A 5853-nucleotide genomic window follows, 5' to 3' on the forward strand; every position below is an offset into this window, starting at 1 on the left:
CGCGGGTTGCGCGGTGCCTCGCTCATGGCGCGCCGGCGGCCGGAGCTGCTGTGCGGGGCGGTGGCGGTCGGCTGTGCGCTGATCTTCGCCCTCAAGTTCACCTGCAGGTGAGGGGCCGGGAGTCCGGGCTTGGCTATCCGGACTCGGGGCTCCGCGGCGCTGGGTCGGGCCGGGGACCTCCAGGGTCGGGTGTCGTAGCGTCTCTCCCGCAGGGAAGTTGGGCCTGATCTGGCCTCTGGCCACAGGCTCGCCCCCTTCGGGCCTGCGGCCGGGGCTGCCCACTTCCCTCCGTTTCTTCCTGTTTTATACCGAGGGGCCATGTTTCTGAGCTGCTTCTCACCTGTTGGGGTCTCGGGGGTCCACTGGCCACTTCTGCCCGGGCTGTGTGTCCCTTTTTTTCATCCATTTCATTTCCCTTAATGTTGGCAGTGTAGTGATTCACACAAACCGTTTAGGAGTCAGCCTCCTGGGAATCCAGGCACTCATTTGATCTAGTGATTATCAGCACACACTTTGTGTCTAGTCCTCGTTAAAATAGCGAGGGCAGAATCCCTGCTCCCTTGAGTGACTCTTTCAGTGAGGTGATGTACAGTAAACAGAGGAGACTGTCATTTTAGAGAGCTTAGTAAGTGCTGTGCGCGGTTGAGGGTAGGTAGGACCAAAAGGCCTTCGGAAGTTAGTGACATTTGAAGTTCAAGCAGAAGGGGCCAGAGCTGGGACTATCTGGGGTAGAGGGAACAGTAAGTGCAAAGATCCTGAGGTTGTTCAAGCTTGGTCTTTTTCTAAAATTTGGAAAAGGCCTAAATAACCTGGAGTTTAGTGAGCAGAAAGAAGGGAAATTAATGTTCCTCTTTTCAGGAAGTTACATAGAAATAAAGTTTATATTTTAAGTTGTGTTTCTGATCTCAGATCCACAGTGTTCTCTTTTGAGGTTACAGTTTATAAAATCTGTTGCACAATATATTTTCTTGGCACCTCTACCCAGGGGGAGATTTCATCTGGGCACATTTTGAGTGTAATGACCACAGTATGAGGCCCCTGCTGTAAAAGATGTGTCAGAAGGAACCGGGTTTTGTTCTTAGTTCTGTTGATATCTGAGCCAGAGAATCCTCTGCTGTAGGAGGCCATCCAGTGCATTCTAGGACGTATACACTACACACATCCAGGCTACCAGAAATGTCTCCAGACATTGCCAGATGTGTCCTGCCAGACTTAAGTGCCTCCTTGGGAACTAATGTTTACATGAGTGCATTTATTCATTTAACACATAATTGAGAGCCTAATATAGGTCTTATTTCAATCTTACCATCCCTAATGAAGTCAAGAGAGTCTGTTATCTTTCCCAATGTGTTCGCTGAAGGCGACAAACCTTGGCCAAAGTTACAAAACCTGCCCCCAGTTATACCCACCTGTTGGCTAGGTGCATGAGCTGGAATTTGAATTCTTTATCTTCAGCAACAGGACCTTTATCATTGTGTCCACGAGGAAAACACAGAAAGTGTTTTACAGGTTGACATTTGGTTTCAAACTAAGAAGAAAGCCCTTCTCTTCAGGGTATTGATTTATTTCAGTTTGTCCAGCTGTAGAAACTGCTCATTGTTTGGTCTGAGACAACATCATAAGACTTAGTGGATAGAAGAGGCCTTTGCAATTTCAGGAAGGAGGAGTGTAAATCCAGTTTCTGGTACTGGCAAGATGAGCTGCTTACCTGCTTCTGGCAAGGAGAGTGCCCCCTCAGTGCCCCTGCTTAACCATCTTTTTCCCAGGGCACTGACTGGCAGCTTGCCTTTAAAAAGACTCAGATTAATTTTTTACTCTCTTTTGGTGGAATAGTGTTGAGATACTACTTCATTATGGAATAACTGACCCTATTATTTTCTGTTCCCCCTTATTTTAAGATCCTTAATGAGGACAGCAGAGGCTTAAGTGGAATAAGTGGAGTCCTTTTTTTTTAATTTAATTTTTATTCATAGTTCTAGGCCTGAAATAAATGACTGCCCTCTTCAGTGTCTGTTATAACTGAGTTCAAACTAGATAATATAAAAGAAGGTGGATTTGGGGTTGAACCACAGTTCAATTATACATTTCTGGATGTCTAATCTTTGCCGACCTCCATTTCTAGGCACTCAGTCTCCATGCATTCATCTTGCTTTTACCCTGACTTGATCGGGGAAAGATGGGTGTGTGCATTAAGAATAAAGGTATATGTGTGTATTCATATACTCAATTTGCTTTATTGCATTTTGTTCTTTTCAAAGCTGCTTCAGATCTTTGGAAGAGAGGCATAAGGCATAAGGTATCTTTTTTTTTTCTTTTTTTTTGTCTTTTTGAGACAGGGTCTTCCTGGAACCCCAGCTACCCTGGAACTCACCATGTAGACCAGGCTGGCCTTGAACTCACAGAGATCCTCCTGCCTCTGCTTCCTGAGTGCTGGGATTAAAGGCATGTGCCACCATGCCGGACAAGGTATCATTTTTTTATATAACAACTGAGTTTGCAGACTGGCAATTTGACTCAGTGGGTAAAAGTACTTGTAGAATCCTGGTAACTTTAGCTTGATCCCCAGAACCCATGATAGAACAGATGCTAGAAAGTTGTCTTCTGCCCCCCCCCCCCCACAAAATAATATAATCTTAAAAAAAATGAGTTTGCATCCAACTCTTGTTTTTTGTGTCTACTGATTAAGACTTAAGAGCTGCAGAAAATCTCTGATCTACAAATAATTTTTGAGAACTATGAAGCAATTTGAAGATACATGAGGACTCTTGAATGTTTGTGATAGAGCAGAGGATAGGCAGTGATTTCTTTTCCTGGCTAATGTTTATTTTTTTGTTTGGCCTGTGTTTTATGTGGCTTGTTAACTTTGGGAGCTCCTTTGAGCCTGGAGAACAAAAATAAGTTGATGCCACCTGTATTTCCCTCAGATTGCTTTTTTTTTTTTTTTTTTTTTTTGAGAAAGGGGCTCACCTGGAACTTGCTTTGTAGACCAGAATATCCTGAAATTTACAGAGATCCACCAGCCCCCGCCACCTGAGTGCTGGAATTAAAGGATTGCCCCATTATGCCAGGCCAAATTAAATTATTTTATGCTTAGCATGCAGTTTGTCTCTCTGATTTTGGTTTTTTTGGAGACTGGATCTCTTGTAGTCCGGGGTAGTTTCAAGCTCTTGACCTCCTTGCCTCCTTTTCCCAAGTGCTGGGATTATAGGTATGAGTCACCATACTTGTCTTTGTGGTTTCTTTTCATTTTTAAAAAAATGATTTATGCTTTTTATTTTTTAAAGACTGTCTATATGTGGCTAAGTACACGTGAATGCAGGTACCATCAGAAGCCAGAAGAGTTGGATCCTCCAGGCGCTGGAGTTACAGGCAGTTGTGAGCCACCCAACATGTTTGTTGGGATTGAACTCAGGTCCTCTGGATGAGCAGTTCATGCTCTTAACTACCGAGCCATCTCTCCAGCCCCTGGCTAAGCCTCCTGCTTAGCCTCCTTAGTGTTAGACTTGTAAGTGTGTGCCACCATGTCCAATTTACCATGCCTTTGAATGGTAGAAAAATCCTCCAAAGAGCAGTTTTGAATCTCTTCAGAATGTGCCACTTGTTCTCCACAGCCTTTTGTATGGCTGTCTTTTTGTCATCCAGGCCTCAGCTTAAGTGATATCACCCTGACTACCACCCCATCAGGAAAGCTGCCATGTCTTTATGTTGTATCATCACACTTGAGTTCTCCCACAACAATGGTTCTTTTGTGGAGTTTTCATTGCTAGCTGTTCACATGTTTTGGTCTTTATCATTTTCTTCCCCTAGGAAGGAAGCTCCTTAGCAGGAACCTCAGTGCCAGTGCCTGAAGTGCAAGAATAGTTGCTTAAGAAAGTTTTTTTTGAATAGTTTTGTAAGGGATTGTGCTTTTCAGGTTAGAAAAGTATCTTATATAGGCTGATCGCTCTATGTACACTGCAGGGGAAAATATTTGAATAAATGGGTTTGCTCCTTTGAACTCTTTTGTCTGTTTTGGGATCCTATATCAATGCATTCAGATTGTATGAACTTTAATGTGTAGCTTTTTTCACTTGCTGTAATTATTTTGAGATTTACTCAAGTTATAGTATGTATTAGATTTTTGATTTGTCTTGCCTTTTTTTTTTGAGACAGTTTCTCCCTGTAGCCCCAGCTGTCCTGGAACTCTATGTAGACCAGGCTGGCTTTGAACTCACAGAAATCCGCCTGCCTCTGCTTCCCAAGTGCTGGGATCAATGGCGTGTGCCACCATGCCCTACTGTCTTGAATTTTTTAGTTTTTGTATTTAAAAAAATTCATGTGTAGGAGTGTTTTGCCTACATATTATGTATATGAACCACATGCATGCAGTGCCCTCAGTGGTCAGAAGAGGGCATTAGATCCCCTGGAACCAGAGTTACAGATGGTTTTGAGTTGCCATATGAGTACTGGGAACTGAACCCCATTCTCTGCATGAGCAGTATGTGCTTTTAACTACTGAGCCCTTTCCAGCCCCAATTATTTATTTATGTATTTATGTGTTTATGTATTTTCTTTGAATCAGGACCTCACTCTTTAGCTCACCTGGAACTCACTATGTAGACTAGCCTGGCCTTGAATTCACAGAGATCTAACTGCCTCTTGCCTCCTGAGTGCTGGAATTAAAGTCATATGCCTCCATGCCCAGCTTTTTTTTTTTTTAAACACTTATGGGAGGGTGTGGAGAACATGTAGTCAGAGGACAATTTGCCAGAGTTGGTTCTCTCCTTCCACAATGTGGGTGGGTCCCAGGGATTGAACCCAGGTCCTCAGGCTTGGTGATAAGAGCCTTTACTTGCTGAGCCATCTCACTGGCCCTTGCCTTGTATTTTTCTCATTTTTGAGTAACATTTAATTGTAGGAATAGTCACCTTTTGAATCATGCCAGCTTCTATGCCTACTGCTAATGTTTATTATTTATTTGGTTTTTGAGGTAAGATCTCCTTATATAGCTCAGGCTGGATCTCTTATCTTGACCTACCAGGTACTGGGATTGTAGGCATTTACCACCATGCCTAGCTTCTGTGTCCATATTTAAAACATGTCTTTTAGATGATATATAACTGGGATTTCTTTTGCATTGACATCAAGTTACCTACTCTTGGTTGAGTGGTTTAATCTTTTTTATTAATTGTAATTATTGATGTTGAGTTTGAGTCTTCCTGCTACTTGGTTTCATTTTGTATCTTCTGGGTTCCATTCTTCTTGGTCCTTTTCTGCCTTCCTTTGGGTTAATGTATATTTTTAGGGTTTCTTCCTCTTTTTTTTTGTCTTTCTGAGACAGGGTCTCCCTGTAGCCCCAGCTGTCCTGGAATTCACTATGTAGACCAGGCTGGCCTTGAACTCACAGAGATCCGCCTGCCTCTGCCTCCTGAGTGCTGGGATTAAAGGTGTGAGCCATCACTCCTGGCTAGGGTTTCATTTTTGTTTCCTATTAGTACCTTGATAATCTGGTCAGGACCTTAGGTTCTAGCACTGGACATATATGGGCAGCTTAAGGTGCTTAGTCTGCCTTTTAATTTTTTTATATGTATAAATATATTGCCTGCATATATGTAAGCACATATGTGTCATGTAGTGCCTGAGGAGGTCAGATGGAGTGTCGAATTCCCCTGGAACTGGAGTTACAAATGCTGTTAGCCATCATGTAGGTACTGGGAATCGGAGCAGCCAGTGCGCTTAAGAGCTGAGCCATCTCTCCAGCCCTGCTTACTGTATCTTTTTTTTTTTTTTTTTTTTTTTTTTTTTTTAAAAAAAAAAAAAAAAAAAAAAAAAAAAAGAGGACGATAAATCTTTCACTGTGATATATCAAAATAA

Source organism: Nannospalax galili, unplaced genomic scaffold, assembly GCF_000622305.1.
Source record: "Nannospalax galili isolate Female #2095 unplaced genomic scaffold, S.galili_v1.0 scaffold32, whole genome shotgun sequence".
Taxonomy (NCBI): domain Eukaryota; kingdom Metazoa; phylum Chordata; class Mammalia; order Rodentia; family Spalacidae; genus Nannospalax; species Nannospalax galili.